Below are 10,523 nucleotides of genomic sequence, written 5' to 3' on the forward strand. Positions count from 1 at the left end.
AGCCAGTGAGTGAAAAACCAGCAAGTGCTTGTCAAACCTCAAACACTGGCCCAATTTCTATTTGTTCATGATCCATGCAGTAAAAGGCAGGGGTGATTCCAATTGCTTTTTTATCACATCAGTGGAATGGGATAATTTTTCTGAGTTTTGTGGAACAAGATGTTACCTAATGCAAATTACAGCAGCCATGTGGATTTATCAGAGGAGCTGTTCTTCCAGCTGGAACCATTAGAATACTTTCTGCACCCTTTCCTCCTGCTTCACCCTTGACCCCTGCTCCTGGGGCCAAGTAATGTGGAGGTAAAGCCAAAAACCTACAGGAGCAAAAAATGAGACTCATGGAAGCTGTGAATTTTATCCACTGAATTGATGACAAACCTTGAAAGATGGATGGGACCTAATTGTAAGAGTGATCTGTGGTTCTCATACATGCTGCTGCAAGTATATTGGTTCCTTCTCAAAGATCTGCATTTATTCCTGCAGCTCTGAGTACTGCAGTACAATGCCTTGTCACTGTGTGTCTTTGCTCTGTTCACTAAAATTCTCATGCCCTCACCACAGATTCACACGTTTCTCACTCACCTGGCAATACTTTGAGCATTGTCAGGATCTGAAACCCTCCACATCGTTGGGCAACCATCAGTAAATGCACAAGCTCTCACTTTGGAGAACTGCTTGGATGCTGTTGGGATGGATGTGAGCAATTCTGGCTGTGTGAGCCGGAAAGGCAGCAGACAAATGCAGAGAGAAGAGCATGCTAACAAGTGCTGGAAAGCAGCAGGCTGCCAAATGTGAGCATACAGAGCATGGTGCTTTAAAAAGTGCTGGAATGTTTTACTTTATTCTAATTTCCTGTGTTTTGAGATTTTTTTTTTTTTTTTTTTTGAAGTTGTGATGGCACTGGAGACTGTAGTGATGATGAGCTTGGAGAGAAACATAGTTTGAGTGCAGTCCTCAATCTCAGAAAATTTTGAAACCTGAATAATTTTCTTCTGGGAAAACTTTCAGTGCCAATTATGTTTCAAAAGAATTGTCGAGACAGCCTGCCCGTCCAGTTTCTCTCTTTTCCAGCTTATAAAATAGAAAGCTGATAGCATGCATCTATCCTTTTGACCCTGTGGAGCATAAGGGAAGTGAAAAGTTATCGGGCTGCCCCTGGAAGCTGGGTTATGGATTTTGGCCAAAAGCATGGAAGCTGTAATTGGTGTGGAGGATTTTTCTTCTCTTAATCACGCCTTCATATTTGAACTCTTTCCAGTCTTCCCAGAGAACAAGTCATTAGCCACTCCTTTGGAGGCAGAAAGGCCTGAGGCAGCATAGCCTGAGATTTGTTTGACCTTTCAGCTCTGCTTTCCTCTGAGTACAGGATTACTTCTGCTCTGTGCAATTTGGATTATGTAGGGATTCAAAGATCTGAGAAGGTGAGGGAAATGATAGATTTTGGGGAGCCTTTCTCTATTGACTGGTATGTTTTTCAGGAAGTTTGGTGTTATCAGAGTAGTTGCTGAAGCTACTTGCATGAAAATCTGAGGGGCTTGAATAGGATGTCAAAGTCTGAAAACTCCTTCTGCTAAGGACAGATCTTATCCTATGGTGTGTGTTGAAGGCAGAAAATATTACACAGCCTGCTCACAGCAGAAGATATTTGAGAAAAAAATCAGTATGCAAAAGGAAAGAGTTGAATTATCAAAAAACATCGAGGAATGGGTTATAATTATCTGATCTAACTGTCCAAAAGAAAGAGAACACTGCTTTCCCCAGGCCCAAAAAGAGTTTGCAGGACTGATCTCTGAGAGAAGCTGACCCAATATATATGGAAACAAGAGATTGCTGAATGAGCTGTCTCTGCCAGAAGAGCTGCTGCAGAGATGTTCCTCTTAAATGAAATAACACCATTCCTGTAGGAATTAAAATCTGAGTAAAATCACTACTGTTATGGAAAATGCTCCAAAACCTACATTATGCTGTTCTGCATGCAGTTGCTCCAAAGTACCCTGAAGAGCAAAATGCTGCAACTTAAAGCCAATAGTACCAATTCAGTAGGTAGATAACATCTTCCAGTGTATGGAAACTAAGTCATGACAGCTGATTTAATTCACAGAAAATATGGAATTTGGTTAGTATCCTTGGATGGATTGTCTTACTGATGGTAGGATTTTTTTGGTAATAGCCAACTGTAAATACCATTTGTACCATGTAAGCTAGGGTTACTGTGGTTCCCACCCTCCCCCTGGCTGGGGGAATTCAGGTTTGATCTTGAGTAACTGAGACAGAAGTACCAAAGTACAGTAAATCCAACATAATACTTTCTTACCCCAAAATACACATTCCAAAACACTGGAAAAACACTCCTTTTTTTTTTGTTTGTTTGTTTGTTTTTCTTCCTGTATTGTTTACTCAAAAAACAGCTGAAAAAGAATACAGTTCAGGAAGCTCATGTGTGATTAAAGGAATGTACTGTGCATACATCTTAATATACAACATACATGTAGTTCCAATTGTATTAGTGCATGGAGTCAGAGAAGAAATTTCTAAAGGCAAAGCAGGAGTTGCTCCCAGAAATTGAGAAGGAGACTGTCTAAAAAGAAACTTGACTGGGATTTTATTTCTACTTTGCATACAAGACTGCAGAATGTTGGAACCTCACATGTGTTCATGCAATATTTGTCTTTTAAGCATGACTAACAGTCTGAGAAAAAGATTTAATATGCAGTTGGAGCCTAAAAGAGCTACTTGGAACTTAAGAGTCCAAGTCCATGGTGTATAGTCTGTCCTGGAGACAGGATAACTTTGTTCCTACATGTAGGTGAGGAGACAGAGGCTCGAGCAGAGCTGGCTGTTAGGGGGATGCATTTGGTGACAAAGTGACCCTGTCCCTCCTGGAGCTGCCAGGCTGTGCTGATGTGACCTGCTCTGAGTGTGCTGCTCTTCTCTACTTTGTCATCAATTTGAAGAGGTCACTGGCCATGCCAGGTATTTGTGTAGCTGTTGGGGTGCACGACTTCTTTGGAATTGTCTGCCTCCAGTTTGCATTATCAGATTACTTTTCTTTCAGGGGCCTGCATAGGAGAACATGCCTCTGCCCAGTGCCAATTATAAGTGCAAAGAAAAGCCTTTTTGTTTGGGCTTGCCTTTGATGTGTGTCGAGAGGAAGCGTGCAAACCACACTGCTGGGTTAGCTGACCTCTCTGCGGTGAGTTGCAGTTGCATTACTTTTCAAATAGCTATAAAAAGTGAAGGGTTTTCAAAGCCCTAATTCCAAATTGTTCCCAGCACAAACCCCAAACAGCTGCACTTTGTGCTGGGAAATGCCTTGAAGGCTGAAGGAGGGAGCCTTCCCTCCGGGCCGTGAGGATGTGTTACAGCTGTACATGTGGCCTTGAGGTTAAAGTGACTTCCTTGGAGATCCCATCCACAGATGGGCTGGCCAGGCAGTTTTGTGGTTATGAAGGATGACCTTGGCCTGTTGTCCTGAGTGCTGCTGTGGGGGGAGGAATATGATGATGGGAGATGTGCACATGCTCACCTTCCTCTCCTTTCAGTGTCCTCACTTCTCTTTGCACACACTCCCTGCATTCCAGGCCCTCCTAATCTGTAGGGACAGGTTCTGCCAGCCCGAGGTGCTGAGTGCTCCCTTTAACCCTGTGGGGAAGCACAGGAGTCCTGGGCTGAAACTGTGTTGACACCAGGGCCTTGTTTCTGGTCATTCCAGTAGTGATTGTTTTATATACCCTGAACTTTCTCAAGCGGCTCTGGAAGCCCCAACTCCGACGTCCACTTTACAATTATCTGAGAACTAATTTAATAAAAGCTCTGCAATTAACAGGCTGAATTTGTGTAGCTCATGTTATTCAGGGCCTCATCTGAAGGCTTTGCAGTTCTTAATGGGCAGAACTTTGCAGATGCTGCACTAATCCACTAAGCTCTGCTCTAATATTGTTTAAAAGTAATTACCCTCACCATGTTGTTTCTCCTTTGCTATTTGTAAACCATGCAAATTCAGGAAGCTGCCTCTTGCACATGATTATAAATTGCTGGCTGGGGTGAAATACCTAACAGGTAGCTAAAATATAATAAAATATTAGATGTATTTTCATATTGTGCACGTTCTCTTTACGTATTATTCACCAGGGACTCTGAATTTGCTTCACAGTAATAAGCATGAAGGGAAAAAAATCTTTTCTCAATAATGAATGGATGCAGCAGAAGGGTTTTGGCATGTAGTTCTTCCCTTTAAGAATTTTGCCTGAAAAGGGTATGAAGAAAATCTCAATAATATATTAAGATTTGACCTATTGCTGATTGTGTTCGAAAAGCACAGGAGACAGTCATGGCAGGAATGTAATAGGAGGGAGAAGGAAGGTAGAATGCTAAGAGTATCCCTTAAAAATTAAAATTTCCTGATTTGTTATTAAGAAGAACAGCAGGTTTTATTAGTGACAACACTGAAACCTGGAAGTGACAATTAACAGCAGCCCACGGCTTGTTAAGTCCATGATAGAAGGTTATAATTCATACGCCATCTGGACGTGGAAATTTTGTTGAGGGCTGCTCTCAACATGAGCTCATCACTTGGTACAAAATATTCTCTTGCAGGAACATGTCTCAAAGAACAGCAAGAGAATTGAGGGGCAACATTTTTCAGGATAAGAATTGATAAATTCTGTGAAGGAAGGAGATGACTTTATTTTCACCTTTGACTTATTGATATTACTCTGGATTCAAAAGTCTCACTTAGATCCTGAAGTCTGAGTGCTCCCTTGTTTCTTCCTGACTGGGACTGGTGATCTGTTTAGACTCTGCCATGTGCCACAGACAAAAGTCCTGCTACAGACTTTACCTACAGAACTCATTCTGAATACCTGGCAGGAAAGTGAAAATGGGAGTAGAACATAGAAATGAAATATTAAAGAGAGCTTGATGGAATCTGCCAGCTCATCTGACACATAAGAAAATATGGGAAAACTTGTTCTATTTAGGCTAATAAAATAGAAGACAGGTGATGTGTTATAGAGATTACATAACAGAAGGTAAATGCTGGTGAGAAGAGATTATTTCAATGACAACACTGCGACATGAAAACCTTCACAGTGACTAAAAGCCACTTTATATTTTAAGTAGGAGAGGCCATTAATTTTTAAAGCAGGGAAAGCCCAGAGCCTTGCAGAAATTTAGCCTCAGGAGTTGTCTGAAGCAAATCAGTTTCATTTAGCATTCAACAGAGAGAAAATGCATATACAAGTTGCAGTAGAAATTAAACTTTCAAGAGGGCTTCCAAGCAAAACTGAAACCATGGATTATGAGCTCAGTTTGTTAAACACAACACATTACTTACAGAAATGTTAAGGTAAGTCATGGACCCAAAGTAATCCGATGTGGATATCAATTATTTCAGTATTCTGTAATTAAACCCAGACTTTTCTGATAGCTGTGACTGTCTCCACATTGTTTTGAAGTGTTTGACCTTGAATAATATTTGCTGAACTGGCTGTCTATGGCCACAATATCACACAATGTATTTTGGAGTTGTGGAAAGATGAGCTCACCAACGGCACACACAACCCACAGCCCTCCACAGACAGTGACTGTTGTCAGCCCAGACAAACAGGCTGATTTTCATATATCCTGAAAATGCTCTTTGCTTGCATAGACACACAGAGATGTTCTTGACAAAGTAAGTCATCAGTTTTCCTGCTCTCACCAGTCATCTTTACAGTGGCATTTCCCAAAGATGTGTTCTCAGCTGAGATTCACCCATTAGTCATGGTGTTGATTCAGCCAGGCTTCCCAAAGCCTGGCCTATGTCTCCTATCAGCTTCAATCTTGTGCATCCTTCTCTTTGAATTATGGCTGATCCAACTCTGCATTAAAGTAATTCTGTGTACATGGAGTGTATTTTATGCTAACAAACACATTTTCTTATTTTGCTAAAGACCCTCAGGAAAAATCTTTAATTTTTAAAAAATGCTCCATTAAAATCGTACTTCCCACTGAAAACAATGGGACTGTCCCAACAGACCATTAAATTACCTGAGATTTAGGTACTATAAGATCTTCCCCTTAGCATGGGAAAAATATAAAAGAAGACTTAATTAGTTTCAGCCCAGTTCAAAATGAGACTCACTACCACATCAACTTCATAGTGTTCTTTTTAGAATAAAAAACTGTGAAAATCAGACCTGGGCACCTCAAAGTCAGTGAAACCATTCTTGAAGGTTTAATCATTGCACATATCTGGAGCACTGACTGTTTAAGTCTTATGAGCATTGTGAGAATCCCAACTGTAGTCATGCCTAAATGCAAACCTTATAGAAATATTCCTTACAAACCTAAAGTCATTAAGCAAATTGATTTAGGGTTGGGAAGGCATCATTCTGTTTGGGATTGTCTTTGGTTTTCTTTTTGAAAACAGGGTCATCTCAGAAATAAGTTTTTTCCCTTTAAATTGTCAAGAAAATGGAAAATTTTATTAGAAATACTATGCTGGCAAAAATACTGTTCTAATATTTTAATCCTCCTTTTTTCAGTGATATTCTGTTTTCTATGAAGCACAGTCTGCACAAAGAAGTTCAGCTGCAGAAACCATTGTTTGAAGTGGGAAGCTGAGACTTTCTGACAAATTGCAAATAGCTAACTTGAAAAAGCAGTCCCTGGTATCTTCCCCTGAATGAAAAAGAACACATCTCTTCTAACATGTGTTCTTGCTATGTGCTGATCTCAGCATTTAAGAATGTTTCGGAATAGGACAGGACTGTATTAAGGGAACTTGGATGAGCAAATCCTCTTGTAGCTCTTTAGGAAGTTATAATCTGCAAAAGGACTTCACTTGAAGGAATCTCTTCTACTTAGAAGGCAAAAAGGGAAAACTAAAACTCCCTGTTGCACACAGCTTGCTATCTGATTTTTCCCCTCATGTGTAGCCAGGTTTTTCTGAGGGGAAAACTTTAATGATGGCTGCTTTTTTCCATAGCAGAGCAAGGAGTTTTTAAACAGATGCTGGCTTATTCCATTCTGTGCCATTGGACTGGCAGCTCATGGAGTGCTTGTTCAGGGCTGCCAAGTTATGAAATGTTTGAGGTAAAAGCAGAGCTAGAATAAACCTTTTATTGCTTCAAACAAGACATCTCGGCTCAAAATTGCCTTGCTTACATTTGTGTGGGTATTAATGACCTGTTAGTTACATGTGGATATAAAAATGTCAGATGGACTAAACCAGATCAAATTGTATTTCTTCTTAGTTTTGCCCTTTAAATGTTTTATGGTTACTATCACTGGGCTTCCCTCCTCTTCTCGTGGTTTGTGTTTACTGGCTGTTACATGGTCACCTTTTTAAATACAAATGCAGCCACAAATCAGCAGCTTCTTTTATTCTCATTTATATCAACAGACTTGTTGTCTCTGCTTTCATAGATGAGGGAATAATTTCTAAATGAGATGAGTGAAGAGCTCCTTATAATCATCTTTATATTTGAGATGATATCCCTGAAAAACAGCAGGTTTCCTATGGTCTAAAATCTTTCTGATATGCTAGGAGAAGCTTCAATTAATCCTCTTAAAATCTGTCTCAAGTCTTTAAAATACTATTGTTGTTGTCTTTTCCAATTCTAGAATATACTTTTATATTTGTAGTTTTGATTGTACTTTTATGTTTGCCAGTCTTTTTTTCTAAAGAAAGTTATATCATTTAATCTGATAATGATTAAAAAATTAGTGATTATGACCAGTTTTTAAATTTTCTTCTATTCTTTTTTTTTTCTTTTTAATTTTTCTTCTATTCTCTTCTCTTAATGTGGTTTTGTAAGTGAAGACAAGTAGGAAAGGCGAGTATGGAAGAATTTTGTGTTTCAGAAAGGAAATCGATGTGTTCAAATACTTTGAAAGAGAAAACGAAGTTTCACTATTTTATGTGAAATGACTGTATCATTTTCAACTAGACCTAGCTACTAATACTTATTCCTGACATTACTTAAGTAATTACACAGCATTTCAGGTATAGCAGCTAATGGTAGAAATTGCACAGTGAATTTAAAAGTTTCTCCCTTTCTGGGCTGCAGCACAAGTCTGATCTGGACAAGATCCTAAGCAGCAATGCTGAGCAAGTTCAGTGTTACAGCAGCATCGTATTTTGCTCTTCTTGTCACTCTGGATTCCAAAGGCTATAAAATTCTCCTGTGTTTCTGATCCTTCTCATAATATTGCTGTGTGATCCTCTAATGGTGCAGGAGATGTGTCAGCACCCTGTGAGCCAACATCTGGAAACCATTAATGCCTCGTGGAGCACAGGATGGCACAGACACCACTGATGCATCTGGAAAGAGTAAAACCTCTCTGTTGTGCCCTGGCAGGGTGGGTGATTGCCAGGGGAAGGCTGGGAATCTCTCAGGATCCCTCAGACAGACTCCTGGCATGTATTCAGTGGCTGAACCTATAGTATGACCAGGAACACAAATACCCCATGTGAAAAATATGTGGAATATTGCTCTCCTGGCTTTAGTTAATTACAATCTGTTAGTGACAGTCCAGCCTGTAAAAAGTGACAGCTACATCTGTGTGGATAAATTACCCATCTGAAACAGATCTGAAAACAGATATTTTGAACTTAATTGCATGTCTTGCACGGCATTTGATTTATTCACGTGCACAATGGCTCAGTGGCTCACGGCAGCAATCACAGGTAAGATGTCTTGTTACATGTGGCATGAATGATACAAGACTATTTTTCCATGCTGACATGGTTCATCTGCTCAAACTTGAAGAGCTCATTTAGTGAGGCATCCTTATTTCTCATCTTTCCTTTATTCTCTTCTACTGGTAGCATCAATTAAACATTCAGCTCCAGTTCAGACCTGAATATTTTAAATGCACATTTTGTAGGGCAATTTATGCAAGACCAATTGTGTCTGATTATTATGTATTTTCCACAAAATCTAGAAAAGCTCACTAAAATTCAAAAAGAACTGTAGCTTTTCATTACTACTTTTTTCTGGACACTTTCTTTGTTTATTGATATCATAACTGGCAACCCTTACCAAGCTCCCTTGATTCTCCTGGTTCTGCTAAGAGCTGGGACTGTTCAGGCTGAAGAAAAGTGCAGAAGACACGAGTAGAGGTGATGCTTTCTTTTTATTTTATTTTTTTTCCAGAATGCCTGCAGCTATGATTTTCCACTCAGTGAAGATTTTTGCCCCAAAGGAATGAAGAGTAGGCAGATGCTCAGAGAACAAGTAGTATGGATCTAGGAAGATATTAAGACCTGCAGCTCATGACAAACTAAAATCTTTTGCAAACAGAATTACAATTAGCTGTGTTCTGATGGGATTTCTGAGGACTCAAAGAATTCTTGGTGGTTCAGAAAGACAACTTTAACTTCTCTTAATATGCCTCGTTTTCTGACAGCTATGCAGAGGCAATGGAAAACATTTGTCAAAACAGATGGCAGGTTTAGACCCCCGCCACTGAATACAAATGGGAAGTTTGAGGTCCAGTTAATGGCTGCTGAGCCAAGAAGCATTTGGAAACTTAGTTAATATTGAATAGATCCCAAAGAATACAGTGTCACAATTCCAGGACACCGTGGCCCTGGCCAAACTCGGAATGCTGTGAACAGTCGTTTCACAGCTTACACTTCCAGCCAGAACGAAGAACTGCTGAGGTGCACAAAAACTGAGATGTAGCAGCTAACATGGCTCTCAGGATTTTTGAGAAGACATGTTTGACAGCTGCTTCAGTCCAGCAGAACATTTCTTTGCCCAGTGCTTCCTGATATTTTACTGCCACTCTGTTGATTTTCCTACACTAAAATAAATATTATCTGAAAAGCAATCATGTGCATAAAATATACAAGGAGACAAAATGTGAAAATCTCTGGTTTTTCTATTAAATCATGCTGGCATGTTACGCTGAAATAAGTTTCACAGAATCTCTAGGTAAATTGTGGAAACTATGACCTGTGGAGCTACAAGGTTTTAACTTCTGGTGGTCTAACTACTGAAAGCAAAACAAAGTCACAGAGATGTTTTACATGCATCCAGTGAAACAAATACTGGGGTAATTTGTGCTGACTAATAATGAAAAAGGTTCTTGCTATAATTGAAACAATTTACTGTTGAGCAGTAAATTAAATTAAATGAGCAGAGGTTACTTGCCTGAGTTTAGAATAAGAATGTAGAGAAAGCTCCTACGAAGTGTTTGTAATAGTGATGAGTGCTTTATACAGAACCTAATCAAGATCCTAATAATTTAATCATGTCATAGATTAGAAAGGTAGATTTGTCCTACGGAATGGGTACTCACAGCAGTGCAGTCAGTGCAAGGTTAAACTGCACCACGTCTGTTTCTACCTTTGCATCCCAGGAATGAAGCATGGAAGACGAGAAGTATAGCACATAACTGACCTCTCAGTCCTGCACACGGGTCCCAGTTGCCACGTTCAGAATGTTTCTTCTCAGTTCAGTCTTGCTGAGCTCCCTTCTTCTTTCTTCACACTGAGGGGAATGTACAGCAGCAACTTAAAATCAAGAGCA

General features: G+C 39.7%; 1 protein-coding gene across 2 annotated transcripts in view; it reads right to left on the minus strand.

Moving 5' to 3' along the window:
- The window catches only part of PDE5A (phosphodiesterase 5A), a gene marked incomplete at its 5' end in the record, with an annotated part of 106,797 nt that overhangs the window by 93,629 nt on the left and 2,645 nt on the right, over nucleotides 1-10,523 (minus strand). For both annotated transcript variants that reach the window (XM_083861683.1, XM_083861682.1), the window contains one exon: nucleotides 10,395-10,484. The remainder of the gene's footprint in view (nucleotides 1-10,394; nucleotides 10,485-10,523) is intronic.

The sequence above is a fragment of the Zosterops lateralis genome (assembly GCF_965231275.1).
Source record: "Zosterops lateralis genome assembly, chromosome: 5".
In the NCBI taxonomy this organism is placed as follows: domain Eukaryota; kingdom Metazoa; phylum Chordata; class Aves; order Passeriformes; family Zosteropidae; genus Zosterops; species Zosterops lateralis.